Genomic DNA, 27,265 nt, shown 5'->3' on the forward strand with positions numbered 1-27,265 from the left:
CTGCTGAAACGTTCCGTGTGTGTCTATCCTTCAGGAAACAATTAAAATGTCAAGCTACCTCTTGTAAATAATGTTCCTGTTAGGGAGAGAGATGGGTGTTTTATCCAGCAGCATCTTTGAATCACAGTAAAATAGCACAGAGTGCTAATGTGCCTGCTACAAAGAACAGTGGATAGCTGAGTGGATTAGTAAAGCCAGACTTTACACGCCCTTTAAAATGAATGTATGTGAAAGAAGGGGCTATGGAGAGATGAGGGGAACATTTGCTGGGTGATAATGAGTGAGACCAAGGCCTCATGGCGGAGGGGCACCAAAAAAGGCTGTCGCACAGAGCACCACCAGCACTAAAGCCATCTCTGTGTGTACCACACTGACATTGTGGTAGTCTGTTCTCAGTCTTTCTAAAGTTAAGATATAATAAAACCAAGTAACTCTCTGTTTCCTTCTAATCTAGTTGACAGTGATGGATAACCCTTTAATTAATCCTACAGTTGGAGTTCTCGTAGGTGGGAGTGGCACCTTATTTCTTCCTTGTTAGCAAGCATGCCTGCTACTACTACTACCACCACCTTAAGATATAATGCCACCTTGGGAAAACAGTGGATTAAGATGACTGAGGTAGCAGAAAACACTTCATCTATTCATGTAAGAGAATAACTATGGATTGAAGTGAACTTCTTTAGTTAGTAATTAACTTCTACTGAGTAAGATGTTGTTTGTGTGTATCTAGGTTTTTGTAGGCAAAATAGACAATGGCAATCACTCCTTAGTGGTCAAAATATTTACAGAGGGCACTAGAGCAAGTGTATAAGTAAATCAGATACACTTTTGTTTAGCAGATTTAAAAGACAGGCTACACTAAAAGACAGCAGTGCAAACTAAAACACCACAATAATGGTTTGAGGCATAAATGAAGTACAATAAATGATCCCCCTTTATTCTTTAAAAAGTAAAAAAAACATTCCTTTCCACCTACAACAGGCCCACCCATCTCCCTAAACAAATCATCCTGTTCCCCAACTAAAGTTCAACTAAAATTCACAACCAAAGTTCAAAGAAAAAGTGCAAAAGAACACAGTCTCAACTCCCTTTCCCATCTCTCCACCCACAAGTGTCCCTACCACCAAAACAGAAAATTAAAAAACAGTCAAATGAGGGCATTCTCCACATGGATCTGAAAATCACTGATGGTTTCCTTTAAGTGTGCCACCCGAGTGGTGAGCTGGTGGTGGCAGTGACAGTGCTGATGGAAGGCTGGAGTGGCTACCAACCGGTAAAAGGAGCTTGGACCGGTGGGCATGTTGGGAGCTGCCTGGACCTCATCCTCATCCTCCTGAAGAGCCAACAACCACTGACATTTGGGGGCACATTTACAGGCCCTTAGCACCACCTTGAGTCACATTAACGTTTTTTATTTTGACATTAATGTTGCCCAACGAGGCCAAAATCCCAGTGCCGTATTTACAGGGTGGCACAATGCATGCATTGCACCACCCTGTAACCTTTTGCACTACATTATGCCTGCGCCAGGTATGATGTATGCAAAGGGGGGTGTTTCCCCATTAGGGGAGCCAGTAAAGTGGTGCAAGGAAACCATTTATTCTGGCCCTTTTAAAGCCTGCTCAAGAGCAGGGGTTAAAAGGGGGCTTCCATTCTTTAGACTGTGCCCCTATGTACTCTGCAGCAGTAGCGCCAACAGTTTGGCGCTACTCCTGAAGAGTATATCAACAGAATAATTGAAAATTACTCTATTGCCCCCATACCCTGAACCATGGTGCCCCGTATTTTAAAAATGGTGCACACATGGTGGCGGTAGGGGGTGCTAAGTGGTGCAGGAAAAATGGCGCTGCACTTGGTGCAGCGCCACTTTCCATAAATCTGCCCCTCTGCCACAGCTGGACTGCCGTCTCCAGGTGAGTAATAGGATGTCCAGCAGGAGTAGCTATAGCAAGAAAGAAAAAGGAAAATGACATATTTTAAATAGTACTCTGAGCAAACATTTTTGAAAATGTAGGATGGCACAGTAGCAGTAAATTGCTGGTCCCCTATGGCCATTGGGATTTGATGTTGCTGATTAAGAGTCACGGGGTCCTTTTTTTAACCCACTCATGCCTCACGGTAGTAGACAAGTCACAAAAGTGTAACATTTGAACTGGCATGAGTCTGTTAAGGAAGCCATGAAATATTACTCACTTGTACATAAATGTGGCACATGCCAAAAGGGATTTTTTAATTTGTTGTGGGGTGGCTGGGACACAACTTTGGAAAGAATATAGGACTGAACTACTAAGAAGTGACAGAGTGGGCACTAGGAAGGAAGAGAAACACACCTTATTTTAAGTTTGCAATATATTGACAACTTTGTAAATGCTGCATTAACTGAAGCCGATGCACATTACACAGACAACACTATTGTACTGCTGAATTGAACCACACTGCAATTATCTCTTAGTAGCATCTGTGACTGATGGCGAGGGAGGTATGATGATGGGTGGGAGGATACATATCTGCCTTGCTTAACAACTACAGTGAGTTAAGGAGTAGACAGAAAATTAAAATACCCTCTACTTTGACCAAAGATTTGATAACCATGCAAACCAAGTGAAATAGGTAAACAGACACATCCCTTTCCAGAAGAGCTCCCTTACTTCTTGATCCAAGCAATTATCCATTCATCTTTTCGTTTCATTTATTCACCCTTTGATACCCACCATTTAAACTTTACAATATCTTGTCCAGTCTTTCACCACTCCATTCCAGCCATCCATGTATCCACCTATCCATACACTCACCTATCCAGTATCCATCCACCCTTCAACCAACCTTTCATCTATCCATCCATTTACCCATGCATTGTTCGATACTACCCATCCCCGTCTGAGCATCCTTTTACCCATCTACCCTTCACCCACCTAGACATCCTTTTACCTCTTTCATCCATCCTTTCACCCACCCGTGCATCTTCTATCACTCACCTAAGCATCCTTTACTTTCACCCACCCACACTTCCTTTCACTCATATACCATAGCAACCATTCTTTATTGTAGCCATCCATCCTTCGCTCACTTTTCCTTCGCGTCATCGTTTGTTGCGTCCGTTCATTATGAGCTTTTGTCTACTGAGTTGCAAGTAGAAGAGGCAATTAAGAACTCAACTCCCGCTGTTGCTGCTAGAGCAGGGGGTTCACAAGCAATGCCCTGGCAGTTAGTATACTAGTAATTGTCAATAAGCAAGAGCAGTGTGACTTACCAATGCCCATCCCTGCTGCCACTGTTTCTCCCCTTCTAACTGTTGCCATGTCCACTGCATTGGTGCTGCCACAGGCCCCTGTACTGGTGGTTGTTGCGGCTGGAAAAAATGTTACACATTTTAGATGTCAGATATGCCTTGTTATTTTTTAAGAACTAATTCAACAAAATACAACCACAATAGATCACTACTCCTTCTACCATTCACTTTAGGAACTTTGGGCCTCATTACAACCGCAGCGGTCTTTTGCAAAGACCGCCGAGACTGCGGGCGCCAGTATACCACCAGTGCTGGCGGTATATGTGGCTTCCTATTTCGACTTTTCTGCTGGGCCAGAGACTGTAACAGTGTTACCGTCCGCTGGCCGAGCGTAAAAGTCACATCAACATTGCAACCGGCTCGAAATAGAGCCCGCGGCAATGCTGAGGTAAGAAATTAAGAATATAAAACATTAGATTGATGATACAGTTAATCTTCCCAAAAATATTTTGACAGGCAAAGGAAAACACAGTAACATTATAGTTTTCTAAATCAGATCACCTATAGAACTAGCAACGACTCAACTTGAGTTGATCTATTAATTTCCTACACCTAAGCCCTTCTCCAAATTTATTAAACCTAAACCACATTTGCAACTATGTACCACTACTAATGAATTAATATTGCAATAAATTATCTTTGCTTCTCAACAACCTTTAATGGCCAACCCAGTCTCCCCTTTTGTCAGTGCACAGATGCAAACTATGATACTGCATATCACCAGGAGATTGCAATTGGCAGGGACTTCATAAGCTACATAAAGAAAGTCACAAGAAGGGAATGCTAACTCACTGATATTACTTACTACTACCACTATCCTATTCTTGCTGACAGCTGAGTCTCAGTCTGCATGGCTTCTTAAATAATCAGCTCAAACGCATGCCGAGGAGTACAATTAGGAAGCGCTGAATGAGCATCTGGCTTGCTCAAGCTGGATCACATAATATTCATTATAACTTAACTTACCTCTGAGAGTCAGCAGCACTGCTATTAGAAACAATGAGCATTGTGGAACACACACAACAAATAAAAAACTATTTACTCACCAAGCCTCGACACCTCGATGCCTAGCAGGTCAAGCAGGTCCTGCTCACAGTCCAGTATGTCTATCCATTGGTACATCAACTGCTGCTGGGTGCTCTGAACTCCAGTGTTCTGATGCGCCAACCAGCGCACCCTCCACCACAGCAGTCGATGTTCGTGAAGGCCATAACCCCTCCCAGGCCTGCAGCCTGCTGCCAGCATGGATGGGAGGTGGTGCTACACAAAAAACACAAGTGCTGCCACCTCCACCTTTGGAAATGGTTCAGAGCAGCATCCCTTGGTGGCGCCAATGTCTGCTAGGTTACTGGCTGCAGCCACACCAGCACCGCCACTCGCTCTGCCGTCCTGCTCTGCCATGACACTGGATGGAAATAGGAAATGGAAAGAAATAGAATGAAGGAAGAAAGAAAAAAATATAAAGAAGTAAAGGTAAAAGCAAAAAAAATAACGTATAAAAAAGTGACAAAAAAACACACCAAAAATGACAGAAACATACAATACACAAAACACAAAGACACACACTGATGAAATAAAGGAAAACAAGGGGTGGATAATTTAGAAAAAGATGGGATTGCAAAGGTTTAGGGTGGGTTAAAGTTAGGCCCAGCACCATGCACAGAGACAGAGAAAGCAAAATGGCCGCACATATGTGAACCACATGGTGCAATTCATGCAATATATTTTCATAGTGACTATTTACTTAGGACCACAGCACTCCAGCAAAAGTGTATAGAACATAATTGATACTTTTCCAACTTTATAACAGTTTTAGACCAATCTTTGAAGAAAACAAATTGAAGATCCTCTCTCATTGGAACCTTGTGGTTTACTCGCTTTAATGAAAGTCCTTTATGACTTTGCTCATTCACATAAGGCCATTGGCAATAATTTTTCGTAATCAATCCATACAGTAACAGCCCGTAATCAGTCCATACAATAACAGCCAACACGTGTTTCATCACAAAGTGACTTTTTCAAGGCAGAGAAGTTAAAGTGATGAGTCCTTTTTAAATTTAAATGCAAATAAGTCATGTGTGAGAAAGCTGTGTCATAGATGTATATTCATCAGTCATTCAGTATGGTCCAAAGATCTTTTCTTCCGTAATGTCCGCGGTATGGGTGAGTTCCAAACTTCCAAAAGTAAACAGCATTAATAGCTGTTTAAAGGACCATGATAACTCCTTCATCTGCTGTATGTTGAGCGAAGTATCAGCTCTCAACGTTAAAGGGGATGAACCCCAGAAGTTAGGCCCAGCACCATGCATAGAAAGAGAAAACAAAATGGCTGCGCCTATGCAAACCATGTGGTGCCACTCATGCAATATACTTCCAATTTGAGAACACTTATCGCCCTCCTAAACTTGAAAAAAGTAGCGTGAATGGGTGAGAAAAGCAATTCCACCCACTGGCAGAATTCCATGGACCTTGTGGAGTTTTTTAACCACTTCGCAGAATTCTGTGGAGGAATTCAAGCTCCACCCACCCCTAATATTAGTGCCTAACTTGGCTAATCAAAAAGTACAATTTTAGAAAAGATGGAACATATTAAATCACCAACTCCCATTCTACAGGAAAGAATTCACTAATGTTGAATATACCTAAGATTTCAAATTCTTGGTAGGTGGCCAGTCATTTGCACAATGTATGAAACCATCCAAGCAATCAGCTAAAAGTATGAAATGAACAGGTATGTCAATATAATGACTCTACAAAACATTGTATAACTCTCCCTTAGCCTTTATATTAACAATCAGAAAACTATCTCAAATGTGTTGAGTCACCCTTATACAGAATATCACTTTCCCCTAAGACAGATGAATTACAGAACTTCTGGCTATTACCCAACTACCAAGCGAACACACACTCATATATCAGTCATTCATATTAGTCAAAAAGAATGAAATACATATGTTGGTACCGGCTGGTTAAATAAAATGAGATTTATAACGAGACCGATAACTACACTCACCCTAAATGCCCTACGGACTCTCTCCCAAGGCTGTCCTTACCTGTTGAACCTCTAGATCTGGGTCAATCAGTGCCCTCCTTATGGGGTCTGCCACTTCACTGACAGACATATCACAAACACTCCCAAGAGTCTTTTCGCATGCCCATGGCATTGGCTTGCGTCATCTGCGTATATTCAGAGAAAATGGGGCCGCCATCTTGTAAGGGTTATACGCACATATGAGATACAATATATCTTCAATATTAACTAATTTGTATGGATTACTAAAATAATTGTAACAATGCAATATCAATATGGATACATTAAATATAAAATGACAGTGCCCATACTCATATTCTTATGTAGGTGGCTTCTACAATGTCCCTTTATTTAGGAACATTATCACCCTCGCATCAAGTAACGATCTTGCAGAAGCATGGTATTAAATCCTTGGCTAATAAGCAGGACCACTTACTCTCTCTTAGAGATACTTCAAATAATCACAAAGGGATTATACATGTGAGCCCAGTATAATAGATTGTACATCAATATATCTAAAAAAAATAGTAAGGTTATTGGTGTTTGTACCTTCTTTTCTCATGGCTCAAGGTTTAAGTTGGGAGGTGGTCTTCCAACTTCGGCCAAAGATTCTCTCTGATATTTCACAAACTTTTTCTTTAACGTCCTAAACCCTTACTTGCACTCATTAACTGATCAAGTATTGGGGAGATGGAATGAACTTTATCATTCACTGCTTGCTGGAGCCTATCATGTACTTTGCCACCCGTTGTTGCCACTGAATGTCCATTTGGCCAAGTTACTTGTGTACTACTTTTTCAGATATAACTTTAAGCTCTCTTTCAGAAAATGTAAGTATGATTAATCTTCCAGGCCATGGCGATATAATCCAAACACACTCTCTGGTGGATGGCCAAAAATAGAGGGTGGATGGAATTGGATTCTCTATTCTCTTCAGTATCTTTTTCTGGCTGAAATGATTCCAAAGGGGCTCCCTGGCATCTGACTTTTGAACAAGAGGCTACTAAGCATGGTCAAATAATTACTTCCTGGTTACTTATGATGATGTATTTCTGCATATGCAAAAAAACCCTGACACAGTAGTGCCAGATCCATTATTACAAGGTGTTATATTCACAGGAACAAATATCTTAATGTCTTTGCTAATTCTGGACCAGATTCATAACCCCCCATAATAAAGGAACAATTATCGATCACAGAATTATCAATACAGCAACCCACAAAAAAACTTGTTAATACTAGCTTACACATCTGGAACTAACGTCTGATATTGTTATTTTCAGGCCAGATTTTACCCAGTACTTTTAGTGCCTAACTCGTAATACATGCCCAAGTGTTCATTTTGTAGCACAAGTTGTATATCCTAAGGTTAAAGTACACAGTGCTACTTTGAAGAAGAACATTTTTTCTAAAGCAGAGAGTTTGCAAGTAAATCTTTTGAAAAATACATAACAGCCTTGAGAACTTTGGCCTCATTTTGTGAATTTAGAGAGGGATCATTGACTCCTATCAATCTGTCTTCAATTGTGCCTCAACAAATCAAGAACATTTATTAGTATGTAGAAATTATTTCTATTGCTAAGGGCACTGAGCACTATGCACATTCTGCTAAAGCTTTATCAGATTATTGTTCAGAAAGTGCAGAAGCTGTATATGTTGTTGAAGAGGAAGAAACCTTTAGGAAATTGTCATGAAAATATGTATATGTCTTTTAGATGTGGTTCAACGACTCACACAAACAGTAATGTGGTGTATATGGGTATTGGCAAGCATTTCTTAAAGAGCAGGAAAATTGGGCATCTGCAAAGTGTATGTAGGAGTCTAAGTAATGTCAATGTTTTGAAGGAAATTTGCTTTGACAAATTAGACCACAAACTAAAAAACAACTTTTGAAAGTAAATTGAAAGATTGTGCTTTGGTTAGTTTTAAGGGCACTCAGGGGTGTGCTAATGGCAGAGATGTCATGATAAATGTAAATGTTGATTCAGGAACGTCTGTCCCTCTCTTTTCAGATGTTAAGTACGATTATGAGTTTTCCAATAAGGGTTCTGTGGAGATAGACATTGTCAGGTAGCTACCTTTTCACAGGAGTGGAATGGGCACAAGGTAAGGTTCCCTACCTCCCAGCAAGTCCGACAGATCGATTCAAAGATCTTGCCTGGCTCACCTGCATAAAGGAACAAGGACAGGATAGTGCGAACCCCAGACTGACACTTGACAACTTTAATTCCTGAGAAGAAAGAACGTACCCCAAAAAAGAAACCCTTGGTACATGAAATTAAAATTTTTCCAGTTTGACCAAAAGTTTGTTTTCTAGTAATTTCTGTAATACATTCCTCACATGTAGCTGATGCTCTTTCATTATAGAGGAATACATTAGTATATCATCAAGCTAGGCAGCCACATACATATCCAAAAAATCTGTCAACACTTCATTGATGAATAATTAAAAAGCCCTAGGAGCATCACACAACGTGAATAGCAAAACCAAGTATTCATACAGGCCAACTTTAGAGTAGAAAGCTGTCTTTCACTCGTCACTCTCTCTAAGTCATCCCCTGAAGATTTAGTTGCGGTCTTTTCTAGAACTACACTAGAGAGCTGTTGCATGCAACATTCAGTACAAAAGGAGGACCAGAAAGCAACAGTTCGACTCTTCCAGTCAATTTGTGGATTATGGGACTCCAACCACGGTGTACCCAGTATAGCCTGGAAGTAGAGTACCTGAATCAAATCAAACTGTATGGTTTGTGTATAGTTTTCTTGTATGGTCAACCATAAGGCAGTAGAAGTATGTATGTATTGTAGGACTTTATTTTGAAGCACTACCATCTAGTCTTGACTTCATCTACCTGATCTTTCTATTCCCATGGAATACCATAACAAGAAGTGAAAGTTGTATCCATCAATTTCCCAGTAGCTCCTGAATCTACTAATAACTGGAAAACCACTGGGCACTCAGGGCAGACTAAATGGGCTTTCAAAAAACAAATGATTGTGATATTGTACACAAAATGATTGAACAAAAGTTCCTGAGGCTAAATCAATCAATATCCAGGAAACACTTGCATCTTCAGTTATCCGGTACCTTACTGTCCTGATTCTGCTCTTTTCTGGTATTTCACTGGACACTCACATGACATATGGTCCTTGCTATCACAATACAAACAGAGCTTTAATGCCCTACATCTTGTCATTTGATGTTCCGTCAAACGATGATCTAATTTTAGGACTAGATCTATCAACTCACTAAAAGTTTCAGGAGGGCCCACAACCTGTGCTAAGAGGCCTTTCAAATCATCCTGTAACCCCTTATAAAACATAGAACTTATTTTACTCTCAGCCAACCAGACTCTGCTACTAATCTATTGAATGTAGTTATGTATGGCACTATCTTTGTTCCCCTGATGTAAAGTCAGTAACTCAGTGTCTACTGATTGTATGATGCGTGTGACGAACAAACAGATGTTTTAATTCTGCCTTAAAGGTAGAATAATTGTATAACAATAGATCATCACTCACCACTAAAGCTATTGACAATGTAGCAGCTGTGCCTCCCAAATAAGACAAAAGAAAACCTACCTTGGATTGATCATTCAGAAAGCAAGCAGGTTCACAAAGAAAGTGTGACACTGGTTAATGCAGATGGCAAGTCACCAGAAAAATGTTCAGGAGGGAGCAAAGAATAGTAACGTGGATCACAGTATTTCTGGTTGCAGAACTAGGACGGGCTGTGGCATATGGTACAAAACTACCATCAGTGAATTTTTCACCCTCATCTACACCCACAGAGCTAGAAGGAATGTTTGATGCCCCTTGCAATGCAGCCACTCTCTGTGTGAATGCTTGAGTTTCTTTTTGTAGGTTATCTACCATATGGGCTAAATCAGCTAATGTGACTTCACATGCTTCCATATCACTCAGGCGAAAATATCAACAAGGGCTTGTCGTTCTGTCAGGCACCTACCTTTTAGCAGGTGTGAATCAGGTACAATAGATCGATAAAACAAGCTAGCCTGGCTCACCTGCTGAAGGGACAAAGAACTTCAATTCCCGGCCTTCTTAGTACCTAAAACTGGCAACAAACTATTAGTGTTCTGAATAATGGAGGTGCACCTAAACACAAGTGCAGCATAGGATTCTACATATCTATTGTCCCTTGCTTCTAGCTTGTAAAGCAGAATGTGTCAGTATAGGTTTGCTGTGCCTGTAACAAATAGAACTTAAAAATTGTAAGTATGTAAGTCCATATTCCTAACTACATTTTCCCAAAATATATCCCTGTATCCAAACATGCTCACCTATTGAATAACTGGACAAGACGCTTGTTATCTCAAATGGGAGTCAATCCATATTCATCAGTTCCCTGTGCCTAATGAATTAATTTGTCGAAACGTTTGTTATCTCAGTCTTGAGTCTACCAGCCTTCAGCATTTTGCACACATAATTCATTATCTGCTTTTATCTGCTTCTCAATAATACATGAAGAATAGTTTGTTTGATTTGTTTGTTGAAGTTATCTACAACTCGGATTCTATTCTTTTTCAGGAAGATTCATGGCTCTGTCTCTAAAAGAGTTCCATGAATATTTGTCGTGGGTCAAGAAGAAATCCAGAAAACTTTAGATAAGTTCTTCAATAATTACTCTTGTTGTTGGGATATCACACTATGCCCTGGTCAACAGTAATATGGCTTACTAGTCTTTCTGCATATTTCAGGAGGTTGAAGAGTCAGTGCAGTGTTGCAGGAAAAGGCCGACGGACCTGATGCTCGACATCAACGTGATCAGCGCTATATGTCCGAAAAAAGAGCTCCGAGGACTGAAACCAGAAGTCCAGAAGCAGGTGCACCTACACGAAACAAAGAGATGAATGAACGGAAACCAGGCAGCAGGTAAGCTGAATCCCGAAACTTCAAAAACAGGAGCAGGCGGCAGGTTGCAGGTAAGTGGAATCCAGGAGCATCAACAACTGTAGAGGCAACTGTAGAGGACGCCGAGCAGCCGGTAAGTGGGATCCAGGGAAATCGACAAGGGACTCACAACGATGAGCAGTTGCTCGGGTTGAGCGCGCAGCCTCAAAGGCTATGCGCTCCACCCATTAAAGGTGCTGCGCCTGACAGACATCACTCCTAATACATTCGAAGAAGAAGACATTTCCAGAGAACTGTAGGGACATTCCAGATAGGTGTGATTTGGGTTGGCTCAGTATAGTTTTGAATCCAGACAACAAGTGTCTAATTGTATTACTAGAAAGGCCTGTTATGCATGTCACTGGTGATGTAAATCTGGTGGAGGCGATGCTACAAATTTGCAAGGAAGATTTTGATCACATATGTAAGAGGTTTCGAGCATGCAATTTGTTTGAAAGAGGGAGCAGTTTCAGTTAAATATAAAGTCAGATAAGTAGCTTTAAGTGTCACCGAAGATTAAAAAAATTGTTAGACAAATGGTGTGTTGATGGTATTATAGAGACCATTGATTTATGAAAATAGGTTTCAGCAGTAGTTATATCCAAAATACACAACTGTTTGCATATAGGTTTTAGATCCCTTTTTAAAAATATAATTGTGGATTTTCTTCCTAAGCCACCTATTCATGAAATGTTTGCTGTGGTTGGTAATCCTCATAGGTTATATGACGGAACACCGAATCTTAAACTACTACTAACCTTAACAACGAGGTCGGAACACCGACCTTGTCTTTACTACTAATGATTTTACCACGAATGCCCTAACAACGATATTTCGTTGTAAAGGCATTCCTGATAAAATCATTAGCAATAGGCACCATTCACCCTACATCCCTCACCCCACCCCCCCAACCCCACCCCAAAACCTAAAACCCCCTGACCCCCCACCCACTCCCCAAAACCAAAAACGCCCCACCCCCCCAACCCCACCCTAAAACCTAAAACCCCCTGGTCCCCCACCCTCTCCCCAAAACCAAAAACGCCCCACCCCCCCAACCCTACCCCAAAACCTAAAACCCCCTGATCCCCCACCCACTCCCCAAAACCAAAAATGCCCCACCCCCCCAACCCCACCCTAAAACCTAAAACCCCTGACCCCCCACCCACTCCCCAAAACCAAAAACGCCCCACCCCCAACCCCACCCTAAAACCTAAAACCCCCCACCCCCCACCCCCCCTCAAAACCAAAAACGCCCCACCCCCCAACCCCACCCCAAAACCTAAAACCCCCTGACCCCCCACCCCCTCCCCAAAACCTAAAACCCCCCACTTACCTGAGTCGTCACCTTGTCATCTGCGTCGTCCTCCTCAGCCGACTCCCTTGTTTGTACCTTAACCATGCATGTTCGTTGTTCAGGACATGCGTGGTTAAGGCACAAAATAACGAAGTCGTGGTTAAAGAAAGCGTTGCTCCGCTTTCGTTAATCAGGACTTCGTTATAAAAAATTCGGCATAAAGGATGTTTACCATCCTCATAATTTACCCTGATCTATTTAAAATCCGCCTACCACCAGCTAGGAAATTGCAAATTCTAAAGGTTTGGCCACCTTTGCAAGGCCCGTTGGCTCCTTTAAAAAAGTGAGTCTTCCTTTTAGGCTGGCTTCAATGGCCAGTGTATTCATGGAGCACATAGATGTTTTATGTAAAGCCATTAAAGGAGTACAGGTTTTTCAGAATGACATCTAATGTTTTGCAAACATTATATATCAGGAAGAGCCTTGCAAATTTTACCTGAGGTAGCCAAGACTATAAAATATGAAAGTTCCTACAGGGTGAATTAAAATCTCTAGGCCATTCAATATCTGAAAAAGGAATTGATCTTAAGGCTGTGTTGTTGGATGCTATCTATAATACTCCTGAGGCCAATGACAAATAGTCATACCCATTTTATTCAAGGATATGCTTCATTGATGGAACCGTTGTGTGAACTGTTGCTCAAGAAGGAACACGTTTTGTTGCAGCCTGGGAATTATGCAGCTATTGAAAACCAGAAGGACTTATTACATGTCCTTCACTTTAGCATTTTGAGAGTGATGTCAAATGTAAGTTTGTAGTCCATACTTGTTTTCTTTAATCAGGTGCTTTTCTAATCCAGAAACACAGTAGTAAGGTGACCATTGTGTCATTTATATCTTGGACTCCAAAGGCCACCATGAAACATTACAGCACCATATAGAATGAAGCATTAGCATGTGACTGGGCTGTTGAGTGATGTAAATCCTGTTTGTGGGGTAACTTTTTAAAATAATAATGACTGATCATAAACATCTTATTTGATGAGCACTGGAACTAGAGAACCAGTCTTTTAACATCCGTGCCTGCACAGCCATGTAATAAACGTGCCATTTACTTTCCAAAGCTTTGTAATTTGATACAAAATGAGTTAAAATACCTTTTAGAGTTATCTGACTATTAATATATATTTATGTCAGTGTGAACTACTCATGGGGTTGTTGAATTTCTTGATGATGTGTTCACCCAAGGGAATGTTCGTGAGATATTGGTTTCAGACAATGGAATTTACTTTGCCTGTAAAAATTGTTACGTTTTTAAACGGACTAAAGTAAAAAATGAAAACTTATATTACATTGTCCTAGGGCTGGTTTAAAGGGCCTCCTCCTTCAGGTTCATGAAGGAGGAGGCGCAAACTTCCATGACAGTGAAGCTAGATGTTGAAAGGAAAACATATGGAGTTATTCGCCTATACCATACTCTGTCAGAGGTATTTGCTCATCTTCCATGGTTAGAGGTAGAGAAATTTTACCAGGATGACCTCGAAACAGTCTAAAATGAAAGCTCCTTTTCTTCTTATATGAGAACATTAGAGTTAATATTGCAAAGAAACAAGACCTTAACGAGTGACAACTTGGTATGGCCAAAGGGAATAGGTGTAAGAATGTAAACGTTGGTCATTGGGTTCGCATTAGTATAATGTTTCTAAAGATGATTCCTTTTTAGTGAACCAACACAGGTTCATCTTGCATCTAGAACCGCTGTTCTTGCGAAAGATAGATGATGATGGAATAAAGGCTCTGTTAGTAAATTGACGCCTGACCAGGAGAAGCTCCCTGGGTATGCCAAGACTTTACATGTATCTGACTCTTGGGTATATTACATACCTAGCAGTTGTCCTGAAGGTAATTCTTTCAGTGGGATGGACACAAACTGTATCACTAGTTTAACTAGCGCTAACAGTGCTTGAGTTGTTGATGCATTATCTGGGACTTGCAAGATTGTTAACAAAGTGCTTTGAGACCCCGCAACTAAGAATGTATTTGAATGATCTTTTCACTTTTGTGTTGTTTTTCTTTTGTTTGTTGAACATGGAGAAATGTTGCATAATGCAATCTGTTGATGTATGTTTTATTTTTATTACTTCTGTTGTTTAGGCCAATCCTCGCTATCCTCATAGAGTAGTGATGTCTGTGGTTTCTACTGCTATCTTGTGAGTTCTCTCCTTGAGCTCCATGGGATTGACTCAAACCAACAGATTTTGCTAACCCCCATGTGGGCTTTTTCAGGGTTGAACTTGCAGTTTCACCTCTTTTTCAATGTGCAAAGGTTGTAACCTTTGCACAACTTCATCTGCAAAAATTTAACATTGTATATTACTATGGTAAGCGCTTGACATATCTGAAAAGATGATAAATAGGCCTCCATCTCAAGTCTATTCCGGTTCCTAGAAGTGAATCGTAGAATGTGGCCCATTAATTTCACATCCCTTGCACTTTTCACAAAATGCTGCAAATATCTAACACCGAGGAGCAGCTTATCTGCTGCCCAGCTGGATTCTGAAACTGCAAGTATTCAACTCATCTGCTTTTCATTATCTTCTACTGCTTGTGTGGTTGTGATGAATGCCTATATACAGAAAACTTAACTTCATTTGGGATTCTCTTGTCAAAAAGCTAACCACATCTGTCACATCTTTTGGGAACAAAAGACCTTGCAGGTTACATTTAAGTACTCCAATTTTTTACAAAAAGATCACCTCTTAAACAGCATGACATACAAACATATCTTGCTGTTTGCCTATACTGTAGACAGAGAAGCGTTCTCACTACCATGCAAGATCTGTCACTTGCGTTTCAGCCCTTAGTGGTTTCTATGCTTTTTGCTTTAAATCTGATTTGATTCTCAGAGCATTTGGTTTTTTCTCTCAACCTTCCAGACTTCATTACAACTATTGCTAGCTCAAAGAAGGGCTCCTATGATGGTTGTTAAGGACTTTGACCACCCATGTTGTCCTTTGAGGCTTATTGCTCTCAGGATGACTAGCTGGATTCTGGAACACCTGAGTCTAGAGTAGCTAAAGAACCAATAATCTGATGCTGTTATTTGCAAAAGGGTGAAGGTCTTGCATAACCAGTAAAGCCTGAGGCAGAAAGGCTATCAGGCTCGTAGAACATTCCACTCATTGGGAGTAGGATGTTCTAAATTTAAAAGAAAGAAACAGAAATGTGGATATAGAAATGTTGAAGTAGACAGTCTGTACCAACCATTATCAGCCTTGATGCACTCCATTATCTTCAGCTGCTCTTTCAACATTCCTATGTTTGAATAATATTAAATATACTTCTCTCAAGACTGTAGAAAAATAGAATTATAAATGGCTAAGTGTGACTAAAAGGAATGTTTTTCATGGAGAGGTACTGAGTGACATCAAATAGACAAAAGTTAGCCTCAAGGAGTCTAGAATGTCATTAAGAACCCTGACGTGAAAGACACCCATGTTGCTAACATTTCACCAATCTATAATTTTATGCTGTACAGGGCCTTCACGAGTCATCTGCCCCACAGTTGAAAACATTTGCAGGGGCAGTGGAGTAACCGGGAAACCATATATTTGAGGTAAAAAAAGTATTTAAAATCTTGTCTCCTGCTCTACACCCCTAACAGTCTCAACATATGTACATCCTCTCCCCTGCTGGATATGTCCCTTTTTGCAGGGTTGTCCCCAAACATTTTGCCATCCTCCTCTCCTTTTTGATGAATTCATTTTTTGTTTGTTTTAGGACCCTGGGCACTGTATCACTACTAAAGAGTGATGAAGTGCAAGTGCTCTCTGCTAAAAAAATGGTAATATTGGCTGATCCGCATCTAGTATACTAAATTTACCTATAGGTCCCTAGTAAAGTACACTACATGTGGCTGGGGCCCATGTAAATTAAATGCTACTGGTGGGCCTGCAGCACTGATTGCGCCCTGTAAAAATGTCTCAGGCCTGCCATTGCAGAGCCTGTGTGTGTATTTTTAAACTGTCATGTTGACCTGGCAAGTTAAACCTCTTGCAAGGCCCAAACCTTCCTTCCTAATACATGCACGTCACCCCTAAGGTAGGCCCTGGACAGCCCAAGGGCAGGGTGCAGTGTATTTATGAAGGACATGTACTTTTGACTATTACTTGTCCCAGTAGTGAAAAACTCTCTATTTTGTCACTACTGCAAGGCCTGTCTCTCCCATAGGTTGTTAACATTGGGATTGCCTTATTACCTTATATAAGTGTAATTTCCAATTGGGCGGTGATGGGACTCCCAAGCTTGGTGTCTCTGGAATCACAATTTAAAATCACAACTTATGGTGAAATCAGATTTTAAATAGTAATTCTGAAAATGTCACTTTTGGAAAGCTAGTATTTTCTTATTATAACTCATCTTATGCCTGTCTCTGAATGCACATCTCTGTTGGTGACAACTGGGCTGTGTGAATTCTCTATAGACAGCCACACACAAAGGGAGCTTGGGTGTGCCTGATGGGCCCTCTACATCCTGATGGGTCATTGGCATCCTGTTGGATCACCTTGGGCAGGGTGCAGGAGCTGGCGTTTGCACTTGAATGGGCTGTGCCTTTCCCTACACAAAGTTACATACCCTGTAGTGAGTCTGGAGCCAGAGCACGGGCTCTGTGCACTTCAATAGCCTCTCTTTGAAGTCCCCTCCACTTCAAAGGCAACACTGCATATAAGAACTAGACTTCTGACCCTAACAAATCAGTGGACGTCTGGACCTGTGAAGACTCTGCCAGGAGGAAGGTGCCATGTTTCCCACACTATTATCTGTGACACTACTGGCTCTCGAAATAAGTCTTTTGTTACTCATGTTATGCTTTCTCTGAATGCCTTATGTGCTTCTGATTTAACTTGGTAATACCGCTATAAGCATTATAATATTGTTAGTGAGTTAAGAATAATGCTTGTTTATTTTTAAAGTCATAGAGCAATGCTCGTTTTCATATTGCTACATGACACGTAAAGCGCACCATGATTATTCCTGGAGTCACATGCCAACTACCAAAAATGTGCCATTATTAAAAACTAATCTCCACCTTGAAACATGTGCCCAATATTTAAAACAAATCCCCATGTTGAAATTGTCAATTAACAAACGTGTAACAACGGCTTTCTTTAATAATGAGCTGTCTCTGCTCTCCACGTGTTCTCCTGTACCTAATTTCGAACACCTTTAAAAGCTTTTCTTTCAGAAAAGCCCACGCTTAGTGTTGTTGGACCAGTAGCAGCCCTTACCTGACTCCAGATTCCTTGCCAGGAACATTCCTCCCTTCTAGTGGCATTCTTCCTGGGGCCCTGCTCTTCAGAATCCATTCTTCACCGCAGCATCTCCTTCGGTTACCTTGGTGCCTGTCATAAAAGCGCAGCACAAATAGAGCGTCTTCATCTCTCTCTCTCATCGCGCCTCATGCACTGGAAAAGGACGAGGACACCTTGAAACCATATTGTTTATTTTTGAATTGTAATATTTTAAGTTTCAATAAGTGAATTTTGTTGCAGGAAATTAGAATCCTGATCATAGTCCCAAAGTGTCCTTGTGGTCAGTATCCTGAACCCAGAAACATGAACCCAGACTTTCTCCAGCGATACCTGGAACAGAGAAATCCAAAATTATAGAAGCCCTGATATTTCTTTCTCTTTGTATCAATCCCCTTCCCCTTGGGAACTTCGAGGATGCAGCGTGTCCTTCATTGTTACCTATCAGTTCTCACTGGTATTTGGGGATTATTGTTGCCCCATCAGAACCATCTAGAATTCAGGTGAGTGACTCACAACAGAAGGACTGCTGTGCTGCTATGAGGGTGCTACTTTACTGGGCTGCTGCTCTGGAAGAACTGATTCCTTTCTGTGCTGACCCACTGCCCTCCTTGCCTGGATGAGAAGGACTGGACCCTTAACACTTGACACCAGACTCAGAGTGGCTATTGTTCTTCTGAAGTCTCAGGGACACAAAATACTTCCAGCTCACCTACTGCACCTGGACTCTGCCACCTCAGAGCCTTGCCATACAAAGTGGTGCTATTCCAGTCCAAGGCCCTTGGAAGTTGGTGTAAAGTGCTGCAACTGCCAAAATCCATTCATCAACACTGTTGGGGTACTCAGAACTGGTGCATCTCCATTGGTGCCAATGCATCACTGCTGCTGCACTGCTACTGTGAGGATCAAGGACACAGCATCACCATCAGTGCATCGCCTTCTTTCCTGAGGCATCCTGTGCAGCTCGGGCTGACGCATTGCCCACATTCTCAGGATCTACACCAATGCATTGCCGCCTTTGCTCTCAACGTTGATGCAACCTCGAATCAAGGTACTGTTTCTGCAGACCAAGACTTGTCCCTGTACCTGACCCACGCTCCATCACGGTTAGCCTGATGTTTTACATTTGATTTGGTTTAGCGCAACCTGATAGCCCCAGCGATTTATGCTTTTAAGCACTAAAACTACGTTCATTTATTCTTTAAAAGTTGATGTCTCGAGTTCCACTTATTGTATATTTGCCATTTTGTTCTAGTTTTGTTAATTAAATTAAGCTTCATTCTTCTAAACAGGTGTGATATCTTTTTGTGTGGTATTTTCACTGTTTTGATGTTTGAAGTGTGGCACAGATATACATTGCCGTTTAAGCTAAGCCTTACTGCTCTGTGCCAAGCTCCGAGGCATTGAGCATAGGTTAATTTAGGGGGTGTTTCTGACTCACCCTGACTAGGATTGTGGTCCCTGCTTGGACAGGGTGGAAACCCTGATAACAAGAAACCCAATTTCTAAAAAAAAAATGCCTGGCCTCCTGCCACCCATCTGCACTGGTCTCTGAAAAAACCTCCCCAATCCATCTCCAAATTAAAAAAAAAAACCTGGTCTCCTATAGTAACCCACACCAGACTGGCTATATCCTCTATTCAGCCCCCTCTCAAACTGGAAAATAATACTTGGCCTTCTGCACATAAAAGATGATGGGAGAAATGTGTGCAATACGTCTAAGTATTGGCACTTGTTCTGGGTAGTAGTCCAAGCTATCATTCTCTTGCCCTCCATGACACCTCACTTTGAACCCAGCCATATGCATACCTGTCTTGACCATGCTCAAATAGGAACAGAACAGTCCTCTCTAAGCCAAAACACAAACATGTGTGACTGGTTTTGCCCTAGTTGGAGTAGGATCAATAGTGATTTGCATATCGCTGGGTCTAATCTGAAGTGGCATGGAAGACAACTAAGCGATGTACTGAGATGCGGCCATGAATGGGTAATTACCAGTGGCTGAGATTATTTCAAGTATTCCACCAATCACATTTTTGCATACTTCAGCACCATCAAAGCCACACTCTCCACTCTCATATTGAAAGCAGAGAGCCTCATCACACTGACGCAAAACAATTAATTTCTAAAGTCAGGACAGGTCCACAGAGACCTATGCAGACAGGAGAAAGACAGTTAGTGAGATCAAGGAGAGGTGGAAGAAAGTGGCTGAGATCTCCAACTAACATTCCACTTCTTCGTTCATGTCTCATGGGTCCTGGTGTGACAGAGAAACAAAGGGCAAAAACCCTTTCCCTAATCACGCCCCAACAATGGTTAACCATTTTTGGACGATCACATTTGGAGCATCACTGCAGTGGGTAGCCAGATTTCTGTCCAGCTGTTTCTGATAACAGCTTCCTATTGATGGAAGACATGGGCAACATATAGAATTATAGATGGGTAGCAGTGAATAAAGCGGATGTTTTTACTAAAGGGATCTTTCTGACATCAAATAGACAATGAGATTGAAGCTCAAGATGTTTATGACGTCACTCATAACATTGAGGTGAAAGAAGTCCCTGTTTATATAACGTACCAACCATTATTTAAATGTTATGCAAAAATAAAGACCCTTAAGCACAGCTGGGGCACTGTACAGAAACACTTGCCAAAGGCAGACAGAAATGGAAGACCTTTGTTACTAGTCTACATGCAGTCAGCATAACAGACAGTAAGTAAGTAATTAAACAATGTTAAGTTATGTGTGGACCCAACATCATATGCCTTTGCTGTCACTCACTGCAAAGGGCAGAAGGAGCATTGAGGGAGTCATACATGACATGGCCTCTCTTTCCTCTCCCAAATATAAAAGTTGAAACAGACCTCCTGTCATCCAACCCCATGACACTCTGTGCTTTCCTTCCAGCACCCTAACCCTCCTAAAACAATTCTCTCTGCCACTCGTCAGAGCAGAAACAGCAATGCATTGACAAGCTCCAAGGGAACCCTGCAGATGAACCTCAAATTCCTTTATTACATAGCTACTGTTGCGCTGTTGCTGCATCATAGCAGTGAATACCCAAATTTAGAATCAGGTATTCATGACGGTAGAGCTCAGTGAGAACCATGCTTAACAGTATCATTGTACTTGCCTTTCGTAAGGAACATGTACAAACAACACAGGATTCAGTTTTACATTTTTAATGCTCTTTTTAATGACCCTCTTCACCTCTTTCATATCAGAAGGAGGATGTGATTGCTTCACCTGTTTTCCTCAAGTATCCATGTACCTCAAGAACATGATGGAATAAAGAATACTAATACACCTGCAACCTTTGGGTCTCCATAGACCCTCAAGAAGTGGTATGGTATAAAATTGTAAGATGTTTGATTAGTCATTTCATCTGCCTTCTCTCACCTTCCTTCGAATTTCCACACACCTGAGTGAATTATGGATGACTCTATTGCATTATAATCCAACAGCTAACCTGCCTCTTGCTGAACTGTACAGAGAAAGTAGTCGTCTTTTTTGCTAAGCAGGGACTTTTACAAAAAAGTTACCAGGATGCACCAACGCCTTCATGTCTGAACAGAAAACCCAGCCTTTGATGACGTGGTAAAGAGATGGTTAGAGGAAGATGGCAGGTATAAAAAATATGTGTAGTTGAAGCTCATTGAGCATTTGTGGAGGGTGGCTATAATCAAACTATTTATTCGAGCCTTGTAAAAAAATATGTTTGGAAATGCTTCTAGAGATAAAAGTGGATGACAGAGTTCCAGGTATATTTAAAACAATTATAGGAAGAGAGCTTGAGGGATTCAGAGGAGACTGAGCAAAGGTGTGTGGTGCATGGCCGTCTATGATTCCTCTTCTCTGACACAGCTGATAAACAATATCAGCCTTTAGGTGGCAAGATAATGGGGGGCAAACCCAATAAAATATTAAAGATTGTGAATATATCAATGATATAACTAACACAATAGACAGCTTGTGCTTTGCTTTTATCGCCAATGATGTCACTTAGAATCCCTCAACATATGACAACCATATGACTGAAATTTACTCATTGCTATGTATCTGGAACAATGCTGAGCTTTGTTTAAAACTGGAAATGCAGAAAATAATTTAAAAGTATGAACATGTAATGGAACTTTAAAATCCTGTTTCCTTTTAATGAACATCTTCAACTATTCAAGGAACTGTAACACTATGGCCCTCATTACAACCCTGGCGGTAAATCCAGCTTATCGCTGTGCTGACGGCCGTCAAGATACCATGGCCACTGTGGAAATCCGCTACAGGTATTACGACCCACATCTCGTAATCCGCCACAATACAGACACCCACACAAGTCCGCCACACCAAAGGTCAGTGATAAACTGGTAATACCAAAACCTACACCGTCACGCCAACAGGAATACGCACACTATCACGACCCACAAATCAACGCATCGGTCTTTCAACCGCGGTAATCCATTGACGGTACACACCACCACGCTCAAAATACACACACATTTACAAAACACATCCACATTGGACAATTCAAAATACACACACCTAATACACATGCACACACCACACCCACACACTCACACCACTATACAACACACACTCACATTACCCACAACCCCTTACAACAAATTTATTTTAAGACGCAGAGAGAGAGAGAAGAGCAAACACATCACCAGCATCCACAGGCACACAACACCATCACTCATACAACATCCACGCACCTCAAAGAACACACACCAACACAACACATCACACAGCACAACAAACATCACCTCACACATCACCCACACCACATTTTGGCACCTCAAAGACACCCCAGGTTTTCTGAGGAGGAGCTCAGGGTCATGGTGGAGGAAATCATCCAGGTAGAGCCACAGCTTTTCGGATCACAGGTGCAGCATACCTCCATTGCAAGAAAGATGGGGCTATGGTGGAGAATTGTCGACAGGGTCAATGCAGTGGGACAGCACCCCACAACACAGGATGACATCAAGAAGAGGTGGAACGACCTACAGGGGAAGGTGCGTTCCGTGGGATCCAGACACCAGGTAGCAGTACAGAGGACTGGTGGTGGACCCCGACCTCCTCCCCCACAACAACAACATGGGAGGAGCAAGCCTTTGCAATCATGCATCCTGAGGGCCTTGCAGGAGTAGTAAAGTCAAAGCTTTACTACTATATCCCCCACCCTACCTGCATGCTATCACAAACTCCTAGCCCAACCCTCACACCCATCACCCCAACACCCCACAGATACCCCACTGTCACGATCCACACAGCCCAAAACCAAGGCCTGCATGTCACACCAATGCATGGACACCCATCACCCAAGCATGTCCAGTACAGATACTCACCAGGCCCCAAAATCACTACACACACAAGGGCAAAGACAATAATGCAAGCACAGGAGTAGAGGGTAACTCACCCATTGCACAGGATGGCACACACAGATACAATACCTATGCATTTATACCCCAACAGGACCCATACCCAACATCACCAGACAGAAGGTGCCAGACATATCCAGTCCCCCCCACAGAAGAGGCTCACAGTGACGACAGCAGCTCTGCACGCCTGGATCAAGATGACCAGCCTGGCCCATCAGGGACCTCTAGACAGTCGGTTCTGCTGCCACAGTAACAAACCACCACTGAACCTCCCCCCTCAGGAAACACCAGCACAGCACCAACCCAGCGGGCTGATCCCTCTGTCCCCAGGACACGTCAATCAGCAATGTGTCCACCACTACAGGGACCCCAGGCAAACCCACCAACCCAAGACAATCAGAGACCTGGGGTCAGTGGCAGTAGGCACATGGTTCAGGGGACAGAGGCACAGGATAAAAGGGAAACTGGGAGGTCTGCTGTGCGACAGGGGGAGGACAGGCCCAGGGAACCCACTCTCCAGGAGGCACTGTCCAACATCATGGGAGCATACAATCATTACAAGGAGACCATGGGCACGGTACTGGCCAAGTTTCAGGAGACCCAGCGGCTGCAGCAGGAACACTACCTGGGGATCAGGGAGGACTTGAAGTCTATTAACACCACCCTGGTCACCATTGCAGGGGTGCTGGCAGACATGGCCAACACCATGAGGGACACAGTGGCACACCAACGGGCCCCTGACACTAGCCTGAACGATGAACAGCCTTCCACCTCCGCCTGCGCTAGTGGACAGGAGGTCCCGCCACAGGACCAACAGGCCACCAACACCCCACCCCCTGCAGAAGGAGAACCACCCCGCAAACGGTCCTTGAGATCCAGGAACAAGACAGAGAACATTGCCAAGACCCCTGCCAGGAAATAAGACTCTCCTGATTGTCACCCTTTTGTCCCACTATGTCACCCTGACAACTTTGAACTGTCATTACTCCACTTCCTATGCCCCCTTGGACAATGCACCTGTGATACCAAGAGACTGGACTCTACCATGGACATTCCTCCACCATCACCCCAGCCCATTGCACAGCCCCCTCCACTTTTTAACACAGAAATAAACACCCTTGAATCACTAATCAATCTGGAGTCAGTCTGTACTTTCACAAATGTGTAATTGCAACCTCTCAGAAAAATAGCAATGTCAATGTTCATGTTCACATACCAATGTTCAACAGTTGTTGGGCATCAGTAAACATAGCAGAAGGCAGAAAGTGGGACCCAGATCTGTGAAATGGAAAGCCAAAGTGACATGTCAGGGTCCATACACAGAGGTGGAAAGGCAGATTCATGCAATGTCCTACAGTAGTATGATATGAGAGGAGCAGTGCCAGTCTCTTACCTGTGTCTCACTGGAAGTATGGCATGATGATGTTGTTTCGTTTGTCTATATCTTGTTCTTCTGCCTCCTCTTCTTCACTGTCCACAGGCTCAACAGCTGCCACAAGACCAACATCAAGCCCATCCTCCTGCAGAAATGGCACCTGAAGTCGCAAAGCCAGGTTGTGCAACATACAGCATGCCACGATGATCTGGCACACCTTCTTGGGTGAGTAGTATAGGGAGCCACCTGTCAGATGGAGGCACAGGAACCTGGTCTTCAGGAGGCCGAAAGTCCGCTCAATTATCCTCCTAGTTTGCCCATTTGCCTCATTGTAGCGTTCCTCTGCCCTTGCCCTGGGATTCCTCACTGGAGTCAGTAGCCATGACAGGTTGGGGTAACCAGAGTCACCTGCAAATATTGAGGGACAACTGTTAGATATACACCAACCCTTAGGGACTCTCCCATACCCAGACACCTATGTCAACTGTGTTGGCACCTTGGGCTCACCTATTAGCCACACACGGTGCCTCTGGAGTTGCCCCATCACATAAAGGATGCTGCTATTCCTCAAAATGTAAGCATCGCGCACTGAGCCAGGCTACTTGGCATTCACATGGGAGATGTACTGGTCTGCCAAACACACCATCTGCACATTCATGGAATGGTAGCTTTTGCGGGGGGACAAATGCCACATGTGTACCATCAATGGTACCAATGATGTTGGGGATATGTCCCAGGGCATAGAAGTCACCTTTCACTGTTGGCAAATCCTCCACCTGAGGGAAAACGATGTAGCTGCACATGTGTTTCAGAAGGGCATCAACACTCTGGATAACACGTTAGAGAACATTGGCTGTGACATCCCTGATGCCATGGCCACTGTTGTTTGAAAGCACCCACTGGCCAGGAAATGGAGTACTGACAGGACCTGCACTAGAGGGGGGATTCCTGTGGGATGGCGGATAGCTGACATCAGGTCTGGCTCCAACTGGGCACACAGTTCACGGATTGTGGCACGATCAAGTGTGTAGGTGATAATGATGTGTCTGTCTTCCATTGTCGACAGGTCCACCAGGGGTCTGTATACCGGAGGGTGACACCATCTCATCATCTGGCCCAGCGGATGTGCCCTATGGAGGAAAAGGGTGAGCAGAGGGTCACACACCACATAGGTTTCACAAGGGTGTTTGGAACAATCGTGATGTAATTGGTGTGTTGCGCTGTCTGTCCGTATTCATGGCCAAAAGTGCTGTGACACAGTTAGTTGCCCTGCCATGTGCCCCCCTGAAATGGTGGCTGCCTGACCTGTGAGGATGGACAAGTGGAAATGAGGTAACTGCACTGGCATTGTGCTGTGTGGCGGTAGGCGGTCGAAGACAGCTGCGCAAATCAGCATTGGTTATCATTGGCCCTATGGGTTCCAGGAGTCAATGACGATGTACGCCGGCGGTGAAGGTACGCACCGCTGCGGACGTGACCGCCATTTTCTATCTGTTCACTCACTTGATACCTGACCTTCAACATGAGAGGACCTACACTGCAAGTGCTGCTGTGACCTGAGTCTGGAAGCGACAATGGCCACAGTGTCTGGGGAAAGGGCCCCTGCTTTCACCGTGGAGGAGTTGGATAACCTGGTCGCTGGGGTCCTCCCCCAGTACACGCTACTCTACAGTTCTCAAGACAAACAGGTGAGTACACTGTGACCATGATGGATGGGACATGAATGTATGGAGTGGCGTGGATGGAAGATACAGGGGTGGGGGGCAGAGGCCAGCATGTGAGGATGGTCAGTGTATGTGTTTCTGGGCCAGGGTGGGAGGTTTGTGGAGAATGAGTAAGAAGAACCAGACGGGGGAGTAAAATTCATTCTTACTTCACTTTTCCATCAGGTCAGCGCCCACCAGAAGAAGGGTATTTGGCGTGCCATCGACAAGGAAGTTCGGTCCCTGGGGGTCTATCATAGACTGCCGCAAAAGATGGGAGCACCTGCGCTGCTGGAACAAGAAGACGGGGATTGCCTCCCAACGTGGAAGGGGTGCCTGTTGCACCATGACCCCCCATGATGTACTGGACCCTGGCGGTGGCATATTCTGAGTTGAATGAGCACCCCCTTGTGGCATCACAGCAGCCACAAGGGGGTGAGTACAGTCTCATTCAGCTGACTGAGCACTTTATGAGGTTTCTGGGTGGGGGAAGTGGGCTGTGGGTTCCCCTAGGCCAGGGCAAACGTGCCAGGGGAGATCAATTGTTAGGCAGGCTCTGTGACACTCCAAACCCAAAAGTGGTAGTGGCCCTCTACACCTAGTCAAGCTCCTGTGGGTTCCAGGTGTGCATAAAATGGGTCTATGCAGAGTCCCCCCACGGGCATGTGATTTTCCCCTGAACTGTTAGTGCATGGGCTAGTGCATAGAGCTGCTCCCTGTGTGTTGAGTCCACCATCAGTGGTGTTGTTGCAGGCATTGACCATGTGTCTCTTCTGTCTTTCCTCCCCTTTTTGTTTTGTCACCCTGTCCTTGTGTGCATAAGAATCATCTGGCGGAGGAGCATTCACACCGGAGCAGGAGGGAGCTGCAACCCACATGGCCCAGGAGGGTGAATGTACGGAGTGTGAAGGCACCAGTGGGACGGAGGGCGAGGGGAGCTCCATGACGGGGACAGGAGGAGCGACCAGCGA

The sequence above is a fragment of the Pleurodeles waltl genome, chromosome 4_1 (genome assembly GCF_031143425.1).
Source record: "Pleurodeles waltl isolate 20211129_DDA chromosome 4_1, aPleWal1.hap1.20221129, whole genome shotgun sequence".
In the NCBI taxonomy this organism is placed as follows: Eukaryota; Metazoa; Chordata; class Amphibia; order Caudata; family Salamandridae; genus Pleurodeles; species Pleurodeles waltl.